General features: G+C 45.9%; 1 protein-coding gene across 2 annotated transcripts in view; it reads right to left on the bottom strand.

Annotated features, from left to right (window-relative positions):
* Window positions 1–19,493, bottom strand: part of CHD7 (chromodomain helicase DNA binding protein 7) — a 177,809-nt gene extending 158,316 nt beyond the window's left edge. For both annotated transcript variants that reach the window (XM_054708709.1, XM_054708710.1), the window contains exon 1: window positions 19,198–19,493. The gene's annotated coding sequence lies outside the window, so the exon portion shown is untranslated. The remainder of the gene's footprint in view (window positions 1–19,197) is intronic.
* Between the last annotated feature and the right edge of the window lie 1,130 nt (window positions 19,494–20,623).

Genomic DNA, 20,623 nt, shown 5'->3' with positions numbered 1-20,623 from the left:
TTTTTGCCTTTCAGTTTAAAATTTTTTTAATTATTAGAAAATAAAGATTAAAATAAAAGCCACCTGCAATTCAAATAAATAACATGTACTGAATGCTGCCATGCAACAACCCTGTGTGAAGAAGTACTTTAGATGCACTGTTGCACAAATCCAAACAAGCTTAGGAGATAAGTATTGTTATCACCCCAGTTACAGCTGAAGAAACTGAGTCTTAGATAAGTTTAAAAACCTGCTGATCATCATAGAGCTAATAAGTCACTTGTCCAGTCACACAGCTAGTAAGGGGTTGGGAAGGGATTCAAACCAGGCCTGTTTAACTCTGGGATCAAAGCTTTTAACTAAGTGAAATTGCCATTCCCTGAAACTGCTCATTTTAAAAATGTTCAGGGTGAGGGAAAAGTAGTTCACAGTTGTTTGTAAAGGAAATAATACAATAACTAATAAATAATAATGCAAGAATAAACTCTGTTCCTCATACAACTATAAACCTACTTTTGCCCACCCCTGTGTTTTTCCTACGCTCTTCCTATGCTTATAATTTAATATTTATAAAATTGGAACCAGTTAATATATTATTTTGTGCTTACTCTTTGTTTTCCAAAAACATGGTTTGTGATGCCTCATGATAGTCTAACGTGTGAGTACAGCACAAATTTAACCATTCCCAGTTTCTCACTGCCAGAAAAAAAGGTCGTGATTTCTTATTCATAACAGTTGAGTGGACTTCAGGGGTTTTCTTAAGATAGATGACTGATATAACTGAATAGCCATTTAAAAAGGTCTCAATACATATATTCCCTAATTTATTTCCAAAATATTTGTACTTACTGAACTCTGGACAGCAGAGAGCATGCAAGTCTCATTATATTCTGGAAGCAACAAAATTATTTTTAAATCTTCACTAATTTGATTAGAGAATTATCTCGCTTTAATTTGCCTTTCTCTTCTTACTCCATAATTTGGAAATTTTCGTGTTTATTGGCAATTAATTTTTTTCTATACATTACTTATTTATAACCTTTACTGGTTTTCTACTGGGCTGCAACTGCTTCTCTACTGCATTCTCTCAGAGAATATGTTGATGTGCCTTCTTAATAGACCCATACCCACACATTACAGCAGATGATGTATGAAACATGAGACAGTTCTTCATAATGTTGGAATTCACACATTCACAAGAAAGTTGAACTAGAATAAACTGATCAACTTCAATTTGTAGTAACTATATTTATGTAGCCTTCTTACATGCTCCTAACCAAATCATCATTGTAATGTTTTTACTCTGAAAGAGTAATATTAGTATTCTACAGAATTCTGTCTTATTATTCTGTGTCCATGTTGTAAAAACATTTACAAAAGTAAAGTCAAATTGAATGTGAAAATAGTCCCAAAATCATTTTTTGTAAGATCCTGGTTTATATATTTTTTCTTATTTTTTAATAAATCTTTATTGTTCAGATTATTACAATTGTTCCTCTTTTTTCCCCCCATAGCTCCCCTCCATCCGGTTCCCACCCCACCCTCTGCCCTTACCCCTCCCACCACTGTCCTCATCCATAGGTGTACAATTTTTGTCCAGTCTCTTCCCACACCCCCCACATCCCTTTCCCGCTGAGTATTGCCAGTCCACTCCCTTTCTATGCCCCTGATTCTATTATATTCACCAGTTTATTCTGTTCATCAGATTTTTTATTCACTAGATTTTTAGATTCACTTGTTGATAGATATGTATTTGTTGTTCATAATTTTTATCTTTATTTTTTTCTTCTTCTTCCTCTTCTTAAAGGATACCTTTCAGCATTTCATATAATACTGTTTTGGTGGTGATGAACTCCTTTAGCTTTTTCTTATCTGTGAAGCTCTTTATCTGACTTTCAATTCTGAATGATAGCTTTGCTGGGTAATCTTGGTTGTAGGCTCTTGCTATTCATCACTTTGAATATTTCTTGCCACTCCCGTCTGGCCCGCATAGTTTCTGTTGAGAAATCAGCTGACAGTTGTATGGGTGCTCCCTTGTAGGTAACTAACTGTTTTTCTCTTGCTGCTTTTAATATTCTCTCTTTGTCTTTTGCTCTTGGCATTTTAATTATGATGTCTTGGTGTGGTCCTCTTTGGATTCCTTTTGTTTGGGGTTCTCTGCGCTTCCTGGACTTGTAAGTCTATTTCTTTTACCAGATGGGGGAAGTTTTCAGTCATCATTTCTTCAAATAGGTTTCCAGTATCTTGCTCTCTCTCTTCTTCTGGCACCCCCATAATTCGGATGTTGGTACACTTGAAGTTGTCCCAGAGGCTCCTTACACTATCTTCATATTTTTGGATTCTTTTTGCTTTTTGCTTTTCCGGTTGGGTGTTTTTTGCTTCTTTATATTTCAAATCTTTGACTTGATTCTTGCAATCCTCTAGTCTGCTGTTGGATCTCTGTATATTATTTTTTATTTCAGTCAATGTATGCTTAATTTCTAGTTGGTCCTTTTTCATATCCTCGAGGGTCTCACTAAATTTATTGGCCTTTTCTAGAAAATTCTTGAAAAACATAACCGTGGTTTTGAACTCTATATCCAGTCGTTTGCTTTCCTTCATTTCTTTCATTTGTGACCCGTTTCTTTGTCTCCGCATTTTGGCTGCTTCCCTGAGTTGATAGAGTGGCTTTGTGTGCTAGGTGTCCAATAGGGCCCAGTGGCTCAGCCTCCCCAGTTACCTGAGGTGGACACTCTTGGTGCACCCCTTTGTGGGCTGTGTGCACAGTCTTGTTGTAGTTAAGCCTTGATTGTTGTTGGTATCACTGGGAGGAATTGACCTCCAGGCTAATTGGCTGTGAGGATCAACTGTGTCTACTATGGGAGAATTTCTGTGCTGGAGACACCCTTATGAGACAAGACTTGCTTCAGTGGGGCTTTGGTGCTCACTGAGTCTGCCCCGAGTGTGTCCCTTATGGATCTGAGGAGTTGTAATCTGGATGGTCCCACTCTGATCCCTGGGTACACTGGCTCTTGGATCTCCAAGGAGGTGCTAATTTAGCCTCTGCCTGAGGCCACCCAGCAGGAGCTACGGAGAGATCTGCAGATTTCTCTTCTTTGCTTGGGTTTTGGAGGTGCCCAGATGAGGCCCAGCTGTGAAGCAATGCAAGCTGCTGCAGGGCCTTGGGCCTTCTTTTGGTTGTTCTGGGTCTCACCGACTCAGCTGCAGTTTGTTAGGTAAGTTTAAAATTCAAAGGACCAGGTCATTCATATGCAAAAGCCTCTGCGCTCAGCTTGGATACGACGGAATCTCATGGCAGAGCAAACAGCTATGACTTCGTGGGGCGGGATCACAGGGTGGGGCAAACAGCGATGGCTTCCCATCAGCCCTGCCCTAAGAGGCCCCTGGTTCTCAGTGTCCTGCAGTAATCGCTGCAAGCACCTCTGAAAGAAAGCTGCCCTCGAGTTTCGCCCGCTGCCAGACAGTCCAGTTTCTCCCCATATGAGTCTGGGTCCCCAAAGTCTTGCCCGGAACTGGAGTTCAGAGGGTCGGGAGCTTTTGTCTCCCTCCTGATTGAGAAAGCCAGCCGCGCACTCAGTTGCCCGTCCTCTCAGCGCGTGCGCGCCTCCGCCTCTATACCTCTGCCTTCCACAGCTCGTGTAAGTCTCAGTGTGCTTTTCTCTTTCCTTCTAGTTGTAGAATTTCCACTCAGCAGCCTTCCTGTGGTTCTGGATGATGTACATTTTGTCTTTTAGTTGTAGTTTTGAAATTGTTTTGCAAGGCAGCAGTTTAGGTGTTTGTTTACCTATGCCGCCATCTTGGTTTCTCTGTTTATATATTTTTTAAAAGGTTTAATATTTTGCTATTTCTTGATTCACAAACTGTACAACTTCATCATGAAATAGCTTTATTATGGAACCCTTCTAATTGATTTTTTTTAACCTTTTCATACGTCTTACTCTTCTCCAATGTGTTCTGTTTTTTTAATTCAATCTAAGTTCAAAATATGGAACTTAAGTTCTCTTAAAGCCATTCTCAGCTCCACGCTGGAGCCCTTGAAAGGATAGGCTACTCATCCCGCCCACCCCGTGCCTCTCCTCTCCTCTTCAAATCTCCCTGCCATAGTCAGAGCTCCTCTGCCTGTTGGCTGGGCTATTTCGACAGCCTCTGACATTTTGCCTCAGTCCCTCTTCAAGTGCAATCCAACACATGTTGCCAAACTAACCTTTCAACTCCATTTCCATCACGTAATGTAAGTTGGGATCTTACTCTGCCTAAACTTCCAATTTCGCCACAGCCCACCCTCACCCGGGCCCTCTCCTCCTGGCTAACTCTGATCCTCCCTGAGCCGGCCGTCCCAGGAGGCTGAAAGGAGGAGGGGGCGGAGTGTCCCTCTGCAGCTCCCACTCTCCCTAAGAGGACACTGGGGCGAAGGTCCCTTCCCTGACCCCTGCAGGTTGCTCTGGGCTGTTTCCTGCCAGAACCGTTGGCTCACAGTATCGCCATGATTTTGTTCATATTATTTTTCAGTTCCTCCACCCTATCAAAAGAGAGTGCAAGTCATACTTCCTAATTTATTTCTCCACTGCCAAGCCCTGCACTAGCCGCGCCCCGTCCCTACTACTGTGCCAGCATCACACCTTTAGCACTTCACACTGTGCCACTCTGTTCCACACCCTCACCTATGTGTTAATGTTCTTAGCATATCCCACAGAATCTCAGCAGTTATCATTTTACATAAGCACCCCCTTCACAAACATTAAAGTCATATCAAAATGATAGCAAGAATATTCTAAAGGTCTGTACACTCATAATTCTTTCTTCTCCATCTTTGAGAAGAGTTAATAAAATAACTTTCACCAGGTACATACATGTTTCTAAAAACAGAAACAAAACAAAAAATTATTATGAGCCTTACACAAAAATTGCCATTTACTCTTCAAAGGCGTAAATCCAAAAACATTATTGAACTTTTTCCTTGTCATTACTAGCCACATCTTTGCATTCGTTAAAGCAAGCCCTCCCTAGAACTGGCCTGCATCAGAGCGCACTCAACATGAATCTGGATAGGTCCGTTCTTCCCTAACCCCTTCGTGAACGCCTGCCGTTCCACCAGGTGTGTGCCGGACTCCAGTGTCACCGAATGGTCGGTCCCTCAGTGCTAACACCACCCACTCCAGTACAGCTCACTTCAGCAAGAGATTCCCTCCCAAAACCATTCCAGTTGCTAGTTTAAGTTTTCTCTCCGGCACAATATTATAACACAGACATTACTGCACACTGACCTACAAAAGTAGCAGATTAACCCACAGTGCACTCAGAGTAACTAATCAAAACAATGCTCCGATGGGGAAATGTTCCAATCGCTGCCAGGAACATGGTGATGGGGTCTGAGAAGGCCAGACTAACTCGCACCTCTTCTTCCACCCACGTTCTGAAGCAGCTGGGAGACAGCCAGGCAGGGGGTGGTACCTGTCACTGCAGAGGCAGGGAGGGGACAGGCCTCAGGTGCAGGGCAACCTCACACCACCTGAGACACAGCTGCAACACTGAACCCAGGCGGTCCTGCCGCACGCAGAGGCCTCTCCCATGGCGGCCCACAAGCCTGGCCCACGAGGAGCAGAGCCGGGGTAGGCCCCTCTCTGCAGGCAGCCGTGCCCCAGAGGAGGGCTGAGGGGCAGGAGCCCCAGCAAGCTCATAGTCAGAGTGGTGAGGCACCAGCTGCAAAAGAGAGGGAATCTCGTCACTGCCCTGCTCTCCACTGCAAATGACGACGACAGCAGTGGCCTTGCAGGCCTGGGACGGTGCCCCAGCAGCCAAGCAGGTGTCAGGGAGGGTGCAATGCGCCAGAGGAACAAGGATGCCAGGGCACAAGGACACTTCTCCCACTGAAGAGAAGGAGCGTGCAGTGCAGTGAGGTCCAGGATGCAGGAAGCCGGGGACAGAGGACATCAGGCTTGAGATGGGGAGCTGAGGTTCAAGAAAAGTGCTGTGCTTGGCGTTACGGGCTTTCGTTACGCTTTCAAGAAAGAAGGTGGTGTTAGGAAGACTTCAGATTTTAGACAAGGTGGGAACATTCAGGACAGACGTTTGGGGGAGATACTGAAAATAAAAATACAGATTTAGGAGTTAGTCACATGGAGCTGAAGCTGTGGGCCTGAGGTAGCCCCCAGACAAGGCCAAGGTGAAAACCCTGAGCGCAGGCTGTGTTTAGGAAGAGGAGGAATAAGGAGCTGAGAGCGCGTGGGAGGGAAGGCCCAGGACCCCGATGATGCCTCTGTGCCGAGGCCTGGGAGATAAGTGTCAAAGAGGATGGGGTGGTTTGTGAGGAACAAACCCGAAAGGAAGGGAGAAGCAGAGCTGAGAAAAGAGCCCCATGTGTGGACTTCCTCCCACCTTCCACCTGACATCCTGTCTGTTAGGTAGGATTATGCTACCAAGTCCTCAAAAACGGCAGTAACCCACTCACCAAACTACCTTTAGATGATTCCCATTTCAAACATGTCACATGCCCTTGGAAATAATACTGGCTTGAAATGGGTTGCCCCAAAAGTGTTGCTGATGCATATTAAACCAATTTGTTTTTCGTACCACATAAACTAGAACTACACAGAAAACCAGTTTTTGATTATTCTGTGGCAGTAATGAAATCTGTGACAAATAAATGCAAAACATGCTGTTCTCCATCACTGTTATCACCGCCTTTAAAGAGGACTAGGCGTTCAAGCCCTTGACCTTTTGTCCATCTTTACCTTTTATATTAATTGGTATTTCACTCATTTATGTGTAAAAAGAGTAACATTACTTGCAAATTCAGAAGAAATATTCTAAGAATATATGAGTTACCACTTTGCTAAGTGTTTATTTTCTATTTCCACAGTATGTTCATTGTGTAACTAACATATTGGCCTCAACATGTGGCTTTTTAAACTTCAGAAAACATCAGAAGCACCTAGATAAAAGTTCAGCTTCTAGATAGCCCACAGAGATTTTAATGCAGTAAAACTGGTGTGGGGGTGAGGAATCTGCATTGTTAACAAGTATTCCAGATGACTGTGTTGATTCTAAGGCCTGATAAATCTCTATTTTATTAGTCATTCTCTCTCTCTCTTTTTTTTTTTTATTCTCACCTGAGGATATTTTTTCCATTGACTTTTTTTAGAGTAGAGGGGAAGGAGGAAGGGGGAAGAGATACATCGATTGGTTGCCTCCAGTTCGAGCCTGCAACTGAGGTATGGTGCCCTTGACCAGGAATCGAACCTGCGACCCTTTTGTCTGTGGGCCGATGCTCTAACCACTGAGAAAACTGGCCAGGCCTATCAGTAATTCTCTTATTACCAGATGAACTTTTTAAATAATTACATAAGATCCTCAAAATCATCTGTCAGACCCATTGTGTAGGTCCCTTGAAGAAAACAGATGGAAAAGCTAGCTGAGTCCAGCTCAGCTTTCTACTTAAACACCAATGGATGCATTATATCTGCAAAGCAACCTCGTACCTCCGAGTCCTGGGAGGGGGAGGGAGGGGAGATGAGAACACGGTTGAAAAGCTGCAGGATCAACGCAGCAGGCCAGGCTTAGGGCTGCCTGTTCCCTCCTCCCCAGCAACGACAAGGAGCAACTACTCCGTTAGCTTTCTGTCCAAGAACCCACGGACAAGCATTTTCTGTGCAAATGTCTCCAAACAGTGAAAAAAGGGAAAGCTGGGGTTCCTTTCACAAAACGGAACATTGGAGGAGTAAGAGCTACACAAGAAGATTTCACAGGGATATAAATGAACACTGAATGCTTTGAATCAACAAGGCTAGTGTGGGTGGAACGAATCAGAGCGCTTACAGTTCGAGAGCTAGCCCAAACGATCTGTCTTGGAGGAAGAAAGGTAGTCGAGAGTCGTTTTCAGTCTACCGAGCGACTAGTAGTACCAGTAGTAGTAGTAGTAGTAGTAGTAGTATTGCAACGATCCACAACGGATAATGCCAACGGTGTGGGCATTTCCCTACGTTCCAAAAAGCCTGAGCATAGAGAATGCTAGTCGGGCCTCAATATCAACCATGTGTGAGCCACAGCCTCGGCTTCTGTGCAGGACCTAACAGGACACTGCCTTTTGTTCACCACACCCAGGCAGTGCCACGAGGACGCCCATACTCCAGCGGCAGCACCACGGCCCTGCCGGCCGGCCAGCAACGCAGTCCCAGCAGCCGCACCACCCGTGGGCTCAACCGCGCGGGGAAATTACCTACGTCGCTGCCACCGCCGTGTTGTGTCCTCATTTGACAGCACACAGACAGAGTCTCCTTATCCTGTGAACCCGAGCGACGAAACGGAACTAGCCACAGGTTCCTTATAAACTCAAAGTTTGTTTCAGACACCAGCCCAGATTTTTTTTTTTTTAATGAGAGGGAAAACGGAAAACTTAAAATGCTAATTCTGGTGATGAACTTGGCTCTGAAACTTTATACATCAAGACAAAAATTAAGGCCCTAGCCAGGTAGCTCAGTTGGTTAGGGCATCGTCCCGATTCGCCATGGTTGCGGGTTCAATCCCAGTTCAGGGCACATTAAAAAAAAAAATCAGCCAGTGAATGCATAAATAACTAGAACAACAAATCAATGTTTCTCTTTCTCAATGTCTCTCTCTCTCTCCCTTTCCTTCCGTCCCTCCCCCTCTCTCTAAAAATCCATTTTAAAAAAAAGACAAAAATTAAAATTTTAAGTGCACCAAAAATAGCAAAATTTAAGTTATAACTAGAAGCTCACTGTACTCAAGCTAATTGACATCTTGTTCAATTGTGAAGGGGGAAAAAAATTATAAACCTGTACAAAATCTAGAAATATATCATCAAAGAATATGAAGCTAAGCAGTATTCAGATTGGGATTTTATCTCTTTTTAAAAGACAGAAGCTCGTGATTTCTATTTTGGAGTTCCATCCCTATTTAAGCCACGTATTACGACTACAGCCTATCCTGATTTGAGTCCCAACTCCACCACCAATAGCTGTGCTCTGAGGCACATTTATTAAACCATCTCTAAAACGCCATTTCCTCACCCATAAAGTGGCGATCACTGTTCCAACCTCACCATTTTGATGAATCCTACTTGGATACTTCGTGAAAACCAGCATGTAAATAGTTTCAGCAAAACGCAAACTCACATAAAGACCATGCTCCACAAGTGTCAGCTATCGAGATCAAGTCCTACAGTCACTGTCATTTTGATTTTAATAACAACTTTTCAAATTTGTAATATGGAAGGATAGCACAGAAACTCCCATATGCCCATAGTCATCAACTGTTGATACTCTGCCCCCGTTTTCATTTCTCCCTAAGAATCCCTTGTAATTGACAATGAAACAGAATAGCATGAAATGAACGCTGTCCGCGCCCCATCGCTGCCACATTCACGCCAATGGGGACAGCAGAGGAGTTCCGAGGGAGCCGCCCAGCCTCGCTGCCCTTCCAGAAGAACCTCCCCTCACCCTCTAGTTGCGACTCAAATCTGAGATCCCAACCCCAAAGCTACTCTCAGTGGAGATCCCATCTTCTCTCTTTCTTCAGCAACAAACAAAATGTGGAGGGGAAAGGACTGGATCAAGTGTTCTTTGAGAACTCTTTGTACCACTCTGGTCTACGCAGGAAAGGTCGAACTTTCCAGAAGGATTGAATACGCCCTACCCGATTGTCTAGGACAGCGTCACCCATTTTTAAAGAACTGCAGGTTTGGGGGGAAAAGAGGAATGATTGGTTCATTCGAAAGACACTCACAATCCAGTTAGGAGATGAGCATCTTCGTAGCTAGAGAACTGCTCCCGAAAATTTGCAAGTGTTTAGTACCTGGGTTGTCTGAATCACCTCCGTGTGACTAAGAGGATCAGGAGACAACACCTAGTGACACCCCAGAACAAAGACACATGCAGATATTCACTGACGTCTACTCTTGAGAAAACGTGATGCAGCCAATCACCATTGTAGGCCACTCATTCTTTCCTAGCCATAATCTGAGGTTAGGGGACCTTTCTAAATTAATAACAAAATCAAGATATGTGGTTTGTTAAGTTCCATGATTAAGAGTGAGCTAGTAACTACTCAGCAAATATGCCTGACGCTATACCAAGTACTTCAGGTCGAGTACGTCCTTTAATCTTCCACCGTCATTCCGGGCGACTGATAATATTATTTCCATTTTTATGATTCACTTGCCGATCTGTCTGATGTCACAACTCAAGGTCTCAGCCACCACAGAATAAAACCTCCACAAGAACAACTGTTCTCCTCATGGAAGAAGGAAATTAAGGTTGACAGGCATGGAACTTGGTCATCTCAGGCGCCAAGCACCCCAAGACATATGGCTACACAAATACAGTGGGCACAGAGGAGGATCGGACAGAAATAACGTGGGCTGATAGGATATAGCAATAGGGTATGAGATGGGATTACAGGGTGCTGAAGGTACTTTGAATGGGCCTTTCCCTATTAAGGCACCAATGATGCAAGCCTCAGAGCTGATCTAAACAGCAGGGTGGCACAATGGTTGCACACACAGATTCTGGAGAATGACCGACCTGCATTCAAATTCCTCCCCCACTGCTTGCTGGGGTTGTGTGACGCTGGGCAGTTTAACCTGTCAGCCCAAGCATCCTCATCTATAAAATAGGATAATCATTCTACCTATTTCCTAGAGTTGTTCTGATGAGTAACTACAACAATCCATGAAAACACTTAGCATAATAATGCCTATCTCACTCAATGCTCAGTGACTGTTACTTGTTAGGGGTGTGACTGTTATTTTTATTGTTGTTGTGTTATTTCTGTACTATTTTAGTTGACTGCCCCAACACACACCTTAATAGAGAAAATAAACGCTGTTTAATTTAATCGAGACTTTTAAATTCTCAAGATGAGTCTGCATGACTTTTATGACACAATCAACATGCCTACAATTGGCCGAAGCAGAATTTCAAGTACAAGCAAGGTCATGTATACAAGAATATAAAATACTGCAAGAGAGATTTTTTTTTTTTTAAAGTTGACCTTGAGGATCTGGGCTTAACAGTTTCAATATCCTGTTAGTCTCATATTTACATAAAGTAATTTCCAGACACATACACTTTAAAATACATCATCAACTAAGGCATATTTTTTATCATGCATCTGTGCTCAAATTGATTTTATTATTCACTTATTGCAATGGAAGCTCTGCCTTGGAAACTAAAGGCATGCGTCCTGCAAGGGACTTCTCACTATTTGCCTGCTTAGTATCATGTTAAAGGCGATAGTTTTTAGGTGTGTTTAAATAATATGTACATTTGATAACTATGTTTTAAATATCAACAGAAGAGAGTCTAAAAATGTTATATTTCTTCCAGAAGGATAAAGAGAGAACAGACTCTTTCGTCAAAGAAGTCCCCCAGCTTGCCACAGAACTAGGGGGAACAAGGACTACAGAGCTACCACGTCCCTTTATCAGATACAATGCAAATAAAATATAGTGTGGAAACCTCTGACTTTTAAGTGGACGATATCAGGGAGAGTAAGTAACATGTCAAAACTAACACACGTGTCTAATTCCCTGCCTTTCCCTACACAAAGGCTCAGTGACAGTGGCTCTTTGCCCACCCCCTGCCCTCCCACCCCCGTGTTGATGAGACACATGGTGGAAAACCAATCTGCTGCCTCTGGGCCACTGCTGAAGGGTGGGGGTGGGAGAGAGAGAGAGAGCCCCAAATAAACATCCTCTTTATTCTTCCACTAAAACCCACATCACAAGAACCTGCATACAGCTTTCCATTTAGTATTTACACCTTTGAAAAGGCAATGATTTCTTAGACCATAAGAATACACTGTTGATTAGGACCAAACAACAGAACATATTTTTCAAGAATTTTGAAAAATTTAAAACTAGCAAGTTGAAGAAAATGCATTAGAAGTAAACTGCTACAGAGTAGTTGGCACAAGACCATCTGAAGCCAAGTCAACACGCCCAGATTTTCTTTGATTCCACCATATGGGAATATTACTACCCCTACACTTACCCAAATAGCCCTCAAAACTACCGACAGTGAAAGTAAAACCTGCCGATGAAGCATGTCCCTACAACCTAAGTCCCTAAATTAGCCTGTAAAGCCACACGATCTTGACAACCCTGAAGGAGACAGAAAGGACCCTGGTGGACTTGACCAATTCATACTGGCCACCAGAAAGGCCAATGAGGAACAATATCAATAAAAGTACCTTTGAAATAGACCCCCAACCAAAGACAATGAGTCCCAAGTCCCTGGAAGGATATGTATGCAAACCAAGGTCAAAGTCTGACACACCACAAAAATAAATGGATGGCAGTGTCACCTATACAAACTGGCAAAAAAACTAAAATGCAAACACGTTCCTCAATAAATTGTCTCAAGATAAATGTTCAGGGTTCCCATAACTTATTTCACAGAATATTAAAGTCAGCAACTTAGAAGCTTTTCTGTTCTGGATCTATCAGTTAGCATCTCTCATTTACTACCAACCACGTCATGCAATCCCCTTTTTATAATAAATGAACAAAGAGGCTTTTAAGATCATTCACACATAAAAATAGTTTACATATATACTAAAGATCAGGTAAGTATTCCGACCAAGGATGGTATTTTTCCCCACAATATTTAAGTAATACATTCATTCCTACCACACCCATGTATGACTGCAACCAGCTCCTAAAACACAACTCCCTTGGGCTCCACTGCTGGGAGCTCAAGGACCTTGTCCCAATATGTAGCTAGCAATAGAAAGCAGTTTCCAGAATGTGGAGACACAGAAGAACAAAATGTAGCAAAGTCTGCTTCCCATAGGATTCTAGTCTCAGTCTATGATGAGCAAGCTCCTACAAATTGCTACATAGTACGCAAGGAATAAGCAAAGTGCTACACATTAGGCAAGGAACAAATGGAAGTGTCACACCTTACACAAGTAACAAAGGTTCCCTCCCCTCCCCCATTTCACTGATCCCACCAGCAATCCTTGGTGGGCTCACCAGGCACCAACATCCTGGGGGGAAGCTAGCATGTTATCTTGCAAAGTTTAGGAATGCTACCAGCAATGGCACCATGGTCCATTAAGTGGCTACGTCAGTCATTTGCTACAAGAATTCATGAACTTCCTCCTCAAATCTATACTCTCCAGGAGCTCCCTGCCTCAGGGAATGAACAGCATCACCAGCCAGCCAAGCAGGGAACACACTGGAAACCTACATTCCCTGATACCTTCCTCTCCCTGAGAATAAATCCATCCTCAAGTCCTATTCATTGAACCTCTTAAATATTTCTCAAATCTGTCCATTTCCCTCCATCCCTATGGCCACCATTCTAGTCCAAACCATTATTTCCCCATCCTCTGGACCACCATAACAGGCACGGTACTGTTCTCCACCCGTCCTCCCTCCTCTGCCCACCCACCAATTCAGTCTTCAAATCTGCTCATGTCCAGCTCTGCTTAAGACTCATCAGTGGCTCTGCTGCTTTTTCAAAAATCCCAAATTCCTTCCCAAGCTGGCCTCTACCTGCCTCTTGAGTTTCATCTAGCTGCTCTCCTTTGACCTCAAACACACTGCCTCTCCCTCGGGCTGGTTAGTGCTGCCTCCTTCCTTCTTCTACCATCATTTGGATGGCAGTGCTATAGCCACTTTCCAAGAGGTAATGCCCCACATGGATGAATTCCCACATCGCCCTCACTCCTCCCGGTTTCCATGACCAATGACACTGCAGCAGCTCTATTTACTTTGTGTGTGGGCCTGCCAGGTCTTCTCATGTCATCACTGTATGTAACTCATACACACCCAGCACTGTTCAGGTAGCAGGTACCCAATAAATACTTGCATCAACGAGCAAGAAAACAGATGGAACAGGAAAACTGACTGCAATCCAGAGTCACTTGCCACCAGAGCCAAGCTGACTCCTACAGCAGTAGTGTGAAGCTAAAATGGCCAACAAATTGCTGATTCCACATGGGCCTAAGCAAGCAAGCAAGCAAGCAAGCAAGCCCAAGGACCAATCAGCCCTTTTCTATCACCAAGCTCTGCTTCTTCGCTACTATTCTACATTATGTTTATTTTTTAAAAGACAGTCTTTAACTTTCCAAGTAAAAACAAAACAGAGCCCTCCAAAAATACTTCTCTGAGGCAACTATCATGTTTGCAGTCACCTAACATTAGTTAAAAGGTACAGGAATCAAGTTATGGTAATGAATACATGCTTCTAAAATGAAAACAGTAATCAAATCCTGGAATAATTATCTCTGCATTTTTTTTAGATGGATAATCAACACCACCACCACCACCACCCCTCTCAAAAAAACCCTTCCAAACCTTTCCGCAGTAGAGGCAAATAAATTACTGTTGGCTTAAGAATACCTTTAGGGGCTATGTTAGCAGATGTTGTAGGATTCTTAACGCAAAAGGTACTTCGAGTCAGAACATAAGAGGGAGAGAGCTGGACTCTGCCAGCACCAGCTCAGTGACCCTGCAGAGACAAACCCCGGGCCGGCCCTGCATGGCCCTGCACGGGCACTGAGCTAGGCACGGGCAGACAGCTGCAACCGAGACAGCTCCGCAATAACTGGGTGACCAGCCAGAGGCAACTCATTTAATTAATCTCCCTGGGCTTTAGTTTCTTACTCTGTAAAATGAGAAAGTTAGACCAGCTCTCTAAGGTCCCTCACACTCTAAATATCCGAAGATTCATTAATGATTGTAAGATAAATTTCTATGTGACAATATCGTTATGATTTCCTATTACTGTTATTTTTATCCTACAGGTGAAATTTCCTTTAAGGTTTTTAATATATTGATACAAGTAAAATAATAAAAGGGCAGTAGTAGTGTTTTCAATTACTTTCCCAGCTCTTAACCACCGCCACCGTCAGCTATGGACTTCTGCCATAATTGCAACCTGACCTGAGGAACACCCAAATTAAAACAAATCATCACATCTTCAGGTTTTTGTAGGAAAATTAAGTGACCATTTACTCACAATTTATATTTTATATTATCCATCATCTTTAAATATTAGGGTTTTTGTGTTCTGTTTTGTTTTTAGAACTAACACAAAATAATGAAGTTTCCTAGCGGGGGAAAATAATTTCTCTCTCAAACTAACAAAGGTATAATGGCTTTAGAAGTCTGATAAGATACAATATTAAATTGTGATTTTCTAATAGCATAAAAAGAATAGCTTGTTAAAAAAAAAAAAAGATACACAAATGTGTCCATGTGAATGAAAAAGACAGAGTCACACAGGGCCAATATGTGTCCGACATCATCTCGGTATCACCCAAAAGGCCTTCCTTCTCCATTTTTTTAGTGAATTTAGCTATGTGACCTATATCTATTTTAGTGCTTGTCTGTTTACATCTAGAAAGCATTTAAATACTGGAAGTGAAACACTTTATTACAAAGCTAAAGGTTTAAGGGCCTTTTTGTTCTGTAGTCACACACTTTGCTCAGCCCTGACTAAGCATTTTTTATTCTTGCGATGCCTTATTTATAGATGTTTATAAGATGGCCAGGGTGTCTGCTATCAAACCCAAAAGGCCATCTATGGATAATAAAGGACAAAAGGTAACCACTACCTCCAAAGCTAATCTTAAAAGTGAAACATATTTGGTTACCTATAGAATCCTCTCTCCTACTAGACAGTAAACTCTCTGAGGGAAGGCACTGCCCCTTCATTTACACACTGAAAGCTTGCCAGTTGTTGCTGAATCCAAGTAACTACAGGGAGAAGACTGCATGGCAGGCAACCTTTCTTAAGCATGGGGAATAACATGCTATAAGCCTAAGTTTGAAATAATGACTCTAAACTTGGCATGTAGACTGTTCTTATGAGTTACACGGCATGTACATAAGAGCACTCAGACTGTATTCACTCTTTGAGGAAAATATTATTTTTCTCTTGACCTAACTGCTTAAAAACTATACTATAAATATTATATTGACTGCATCTGTAGGAAGAAAAATGGTAACATTTCTTTGATACAGTACTCCTCATGTATTCATTTTAACTCAATATAAGTAACACTCTCATGAAAAAAGTTTGGAATTGGTCCTATAAGTTGAACTGATTAAAAACTAGATCAAGTGCAGGTGAATCTATTTACGTACTATTTTTAAATTAAGTTACTACAGAAGTTATTTTAAACGTGACTTCTATATTTTCACCTTTGGGGAGGGGGTATGTTTTTCCTCAAAAGAGGAAAATAATGTTTGGGTTTTCAGCCATTACCTACCTATACACAACCTGTATCATTTCTCTACCCTGACTTCTGCATTAAGATACTGAAAAGGAAGTAATTTTTAAAATTAATTTAAAAATAAGTCCATTGATTAAACCAATATAACTAGAACTTGGAATTCACATACCAGTTTATTATTATTCATTTCTTATCTAGAAACTCATTTTAATCTCAAAAAATCTAGAATAGAATTCATCAAGCTTCAATTTACTGGCTTGCACTGAGTGGAAAAATGAAAAATATCAAGAAAATATAAATAATAAAGTCCATAGTGCTAGAAAACAATTGAGTGGCATGGTGAGGAAATTCACCTGTTAAAGCCCCCAAAGATCCATTATCTCCCTTTATCGGGTTACTAAAAAGGGGGTGGGGGAGAGATGCCCTATTTCAACTATGTGGCAAAATAAGAAAATTTAATTCCTAAAACTTGCTACAAGCCCCTTTCCATTTCCAAATTGTTTGCTTAGTAACTTTTTTCTACATTACAGATTTTTTTTCAGGGAAAATAAACTTTTCCTGAGCAAATCTGGAAGACATAAAATGTCTCCTACTTATTATCACCTAGAAAGGCAAACCACGTGCCCCAAGCATCTAGCTTTCAGCCTCTTTATTATCATTGTCAATGAATGGGCCCCAGTCAAATGAAAGCTGCCATTTTAGGGTAAAGACTGTAGGGCTCTGTTGTGCAACAGCAAGACAAAAACACTCCGCGACAGATGTACTCTGGGGGCTGGGAGACGATTCAACTTCATGAAATCACTGCTCAAGTTATTTCTGAAATAAGAATGACCCAGTACTTACACATTACTACAATCTAAATGGAATATAACTGGGATAAAGCAGGTTCCCAAGCTGCTAAGGTCACAGTCACTAAGATTTTTGTTTTGTCATCGTTAGAATAGATCTGTGAGGAAATAAAGACAAGTTTTTTTTCTACTTGATTATTACGTATAGTGAGTACTCCCCCTCCCCTTATTAGGAGAGGATTGAGAGAAAATACACTCAACCTCTGTGAAAGGTATTGCCCATTGCAAAAACGGCTTAAATTAATATGTTTTTAAAATAAAAATCAGGGCCTTCTCCTACATAATCCTTTAAAAATAAATTAAAATACGTAATACATCGCAGAAATCAAGCCCAGAAGATGAGCATATTTCAAGATAAGTTCTTCAAACCGGTTGTTAGATAATATACAATGGGAAACTAAAAAGTATACTTAGCAAGTGGAGAGCTGGATAGTGTATCTAATTCTAGCAATTCAAAAGGAAACTCTCCATGTGGGTTGCTACTTTTCTTTTGTCCATTGTCTGTTCAGAAGAGGGGGGAAAAACTAGTTTAAAATCCAGGCGTGAACAATCTCCAAAAGTGACCTCCAGGAAAACCGTTCGACCACAGCAGGAGCACTCCCCGCGCTGCCCGCTCTAGTGGGGCGCTCACAAAGCGGGCGGCCGGCCGGGAGTTTGGGGTGCGCTCCCACGGCGCTGGGCTCCTCGAGGCAGAGCCATTCGGAGAAAGGCGGCTCGGTAATGATGGCTGCTCGGGGCCGGCGGCTCTTTCCCCGGAGCCTCCCGACCCCCCCCCCTTCCCGCCCCGGGTCAGCCGCCCTCCTCCCCCCCCCCCCGCCCCCGTGCCGTGCTGGCCCCGAGCGGACGCAGAGCCGGGCACCGCAGCCCACGGGGTGCCCGCGCCCCCGCACCCCCAGCGAGCTCAGTCCCCGGTGCGAACCAAACAAACAACGCGTCCCCTGCCGCCCTCCTTCCTCTCCCCGCTGACCGCTTGGCCTCCGGCCACCTCCGCCGTTCACGCTCCGAACCGGGGATTTCTGCGGGGGCAGGGCGCACCCCGGCCACCTCGGGGGCCACCTGGTGACCCCCACCTCGGCGGGCTCGGGGGTGGGGGAGCCGAGTTGCTTTCGGGGGGTTAGAGTCGCTATTATGCAGCCGCCGCCGCCGCCGCCGTTGGCCCGGCCAGCTCAGCAAGGTGGGGTCCCCTCCTCTCCTCGTCGCTCCTCGCCGCGCCGCGCCGCGCTCTCCCTGGCCCCGCTCCCTTTCTTCTCCTCGGGTACTTGGGAGCCGCCAGGGAGCCCCGGGAGCCCCAGGCCCCGGGTTCGCAACTCCGCGCCCGCAGCCGGCAAAGGCTGAGGCTGGGGCTGGGGTTGGGGCCGGGGCTGGGGCAGGGACCGGGACGCCCCCAGCACCGCGTGTTCACGCTGCCCCCGCCCCACGCGGCACCCCGCGCACTTTCCCCGCCGTCGACCCACCTCGCCCGGTGGCCGTCCCCGCGCGGGCGGCGCCGCCTCGCCAGGAGGGACGCACTTTGTTCGCGCCGGTGCGGCCGCCGCTCCAGGCGAGCGCGGCGTGGTCGGTCCGGAGCGGGGGGCGGGGGCGGGAGGCGGGGGTCGCCGCCGTCCCCGAGCCGCCGCCGCCGCCGCCGCTCAGCCGCCCCGCGCCCGCGCGCCCATCGCCCACTCGCACTGGAGTTGGAGCCCAACTTTTCCTCCTTCCTTTTTCTTTCGAATGGAGCCGGCAACTCGTGCTCGGCGCCGGCGGGAGGAAACGCTCTCGCTCCCCCGCGCGCAGACACGCTCCCTCCTGTCCCCCGTCCCCCGTCCCCCCCCCCCCCCAAGCCGGCAGCACAACAAAAAGCCATTTACATGCGAGGAAGTGACCCTCGGCCGGACCGCGCGCCCCCGCCTCGCGGACGCAGGCAAAAGTTGGGGCGCCGGGCGGCGCTCGGGGCGCGGGTTCGGGCCCCGCGGACGGCGACGCCAGCGACACGGCACCGGCGGCGCTGCGCTCCAGCGCTGGCCCCGGCCCCCGCCCCCGCCCGCCCTCGCCCCTCGCCCCTCGCCCCTCGCCCCGCACACGCCCAACTCCTCGCTCCCAACTCCTCGCGCGGCCCCGGCCCCGGCCCGGAGCGATTTCCTGCCGCCGCCGCCCCTCCCGCAGGCGCCCGGCGAACTCTCGTGCTCACCGGCTCGGTCGGTCGGGCGGGCTCGTCCGCTGCCCTGTGCCGAGGGAGAAACAAAACGCAGAGCAGGCTCTGGAGTTGGCTGGGCGGCCGCGGCCGGGGGGCTGGATCCACGGGCGCGGAGTTGGCCGGGAGCGAACGGGGCTCTGGCGAGTTTCAGGGTCTCTGGGTCCCCGGGCCGCCTCCTCAGCGGCGCTCCTTTGTGTAATTTCACTCGATTCAAGTTTAATCCGATAGTTCCCGAGCACGAGCGCGTCCGCACTACCACGGCTCAACCCCCGCGCCGCCGCCGCCGCCGCCGCCGCTACCGCCGCCGCCGCCGCCGCGGCCCCAGCACGCCAGCGCCTGCGCGCCCCCGCCACGCCGCGCGCGCCCGCCGCCGGCTCCTCCGCGCCGCGCCCGCGCCCGCGCGCCGCCACCTGACGTCAGGCGCGCCTGGCATAATTTATGCAAGAATTCGGCCGGGGTGGCGGAGGCCGAGGGAGAGGCCGAGAAAAAGGGGGCGGCGCGGGGCTGCCGGGCCGCGGGGCCGCGGGGCCGCGGGCGGCGGAGGGCGGGCCGGGGCGCCACTTCCCGTCCGCGGGCGGGCGCCGGCTCTGCGGGCGGATCTACCCGCCGGCCGGTGCGCGGCCGCCCGCACGGCCGGGCTGGCCGGGCTCGTCCGAGCGCTCGGCTGCCGCTCGGCTGTGCCCCGGGCGCGGGCTGGAGAGGGTGCCACGTTTCCCCGCGCGGCACCTTCCCCGAGTCCGGGTGCGCCGCCCCGGGGCAGGAAGCGGCGGCTGGGAGCCAGCAGTGGTTCTCCGGCCACAGCGAGGGTTTCCAAGGCTACGCGGACGGCCGCGGCTCGAGGGGTTTGGAGGTCTCTCTGTAATTATCCTTCAACTTGAAATTATTTTCCCACATGAAATTATTTAGAATGGACACATTCCATTTCAAATACATGTATCCTGCCTCGCCACATTGCTTTTCTTGCCTCCTAGTTGACAGAACTTCGCGTCCATTACCAAATCAAAAAGTTTAACTAGATGGAGTCGATTTTGTTGAATTTGTTGCCACGCCAAAAAAAAAAGGGGAGAGACAGCGCAATGGTTATGAAACAAAGAAATAGGTTGTGTGCCCATTATTAAACGTGTCGGGACTGGAATGTTTTAATCATTCTTTGGCAAAATAGCACTTTTATATGATCTCCTAGCCTTAAATCATCAAGCCTCATTCTATTTCTCCTCCCGGTGCAAAATAAATAATGAATTTGTCTTTTACTAATTTTCCTTTTAGGAGATAGATCTACAGATATTTATCAAGCACCTTGTAGTGCAAAATACTGAGCACTACTTATAATTCTTTTAAGCTGTCAACGATTGTACACTTTAAGATGATTTTATTAGGTTAAAGATGATATTTATTTTTAAATCAAGAAAGGAGCTTATAT

Source organism: Eptesicus fuscus, chromosome 19 (assembly GCF_027574615.1).
Source record: "Eptesicus fuscus isolate TK198812 chromosome 19, DD_ASM_mEF_20220401, whole genome shotgun sequence".
Classification (NCBI taxonomy): domain Eukaryota; kingdom Metazoa; phylum Chordata; class Mammalia; order Chiroptera; family Vespertilionidae; genus Eptesicus; species Eptesicus fuscus.
The sequence above is the reverse complement of the archived record's forward strand: the minus strand, read 5'-3'. Positions and strand labels throughout refer to the sequence as shown.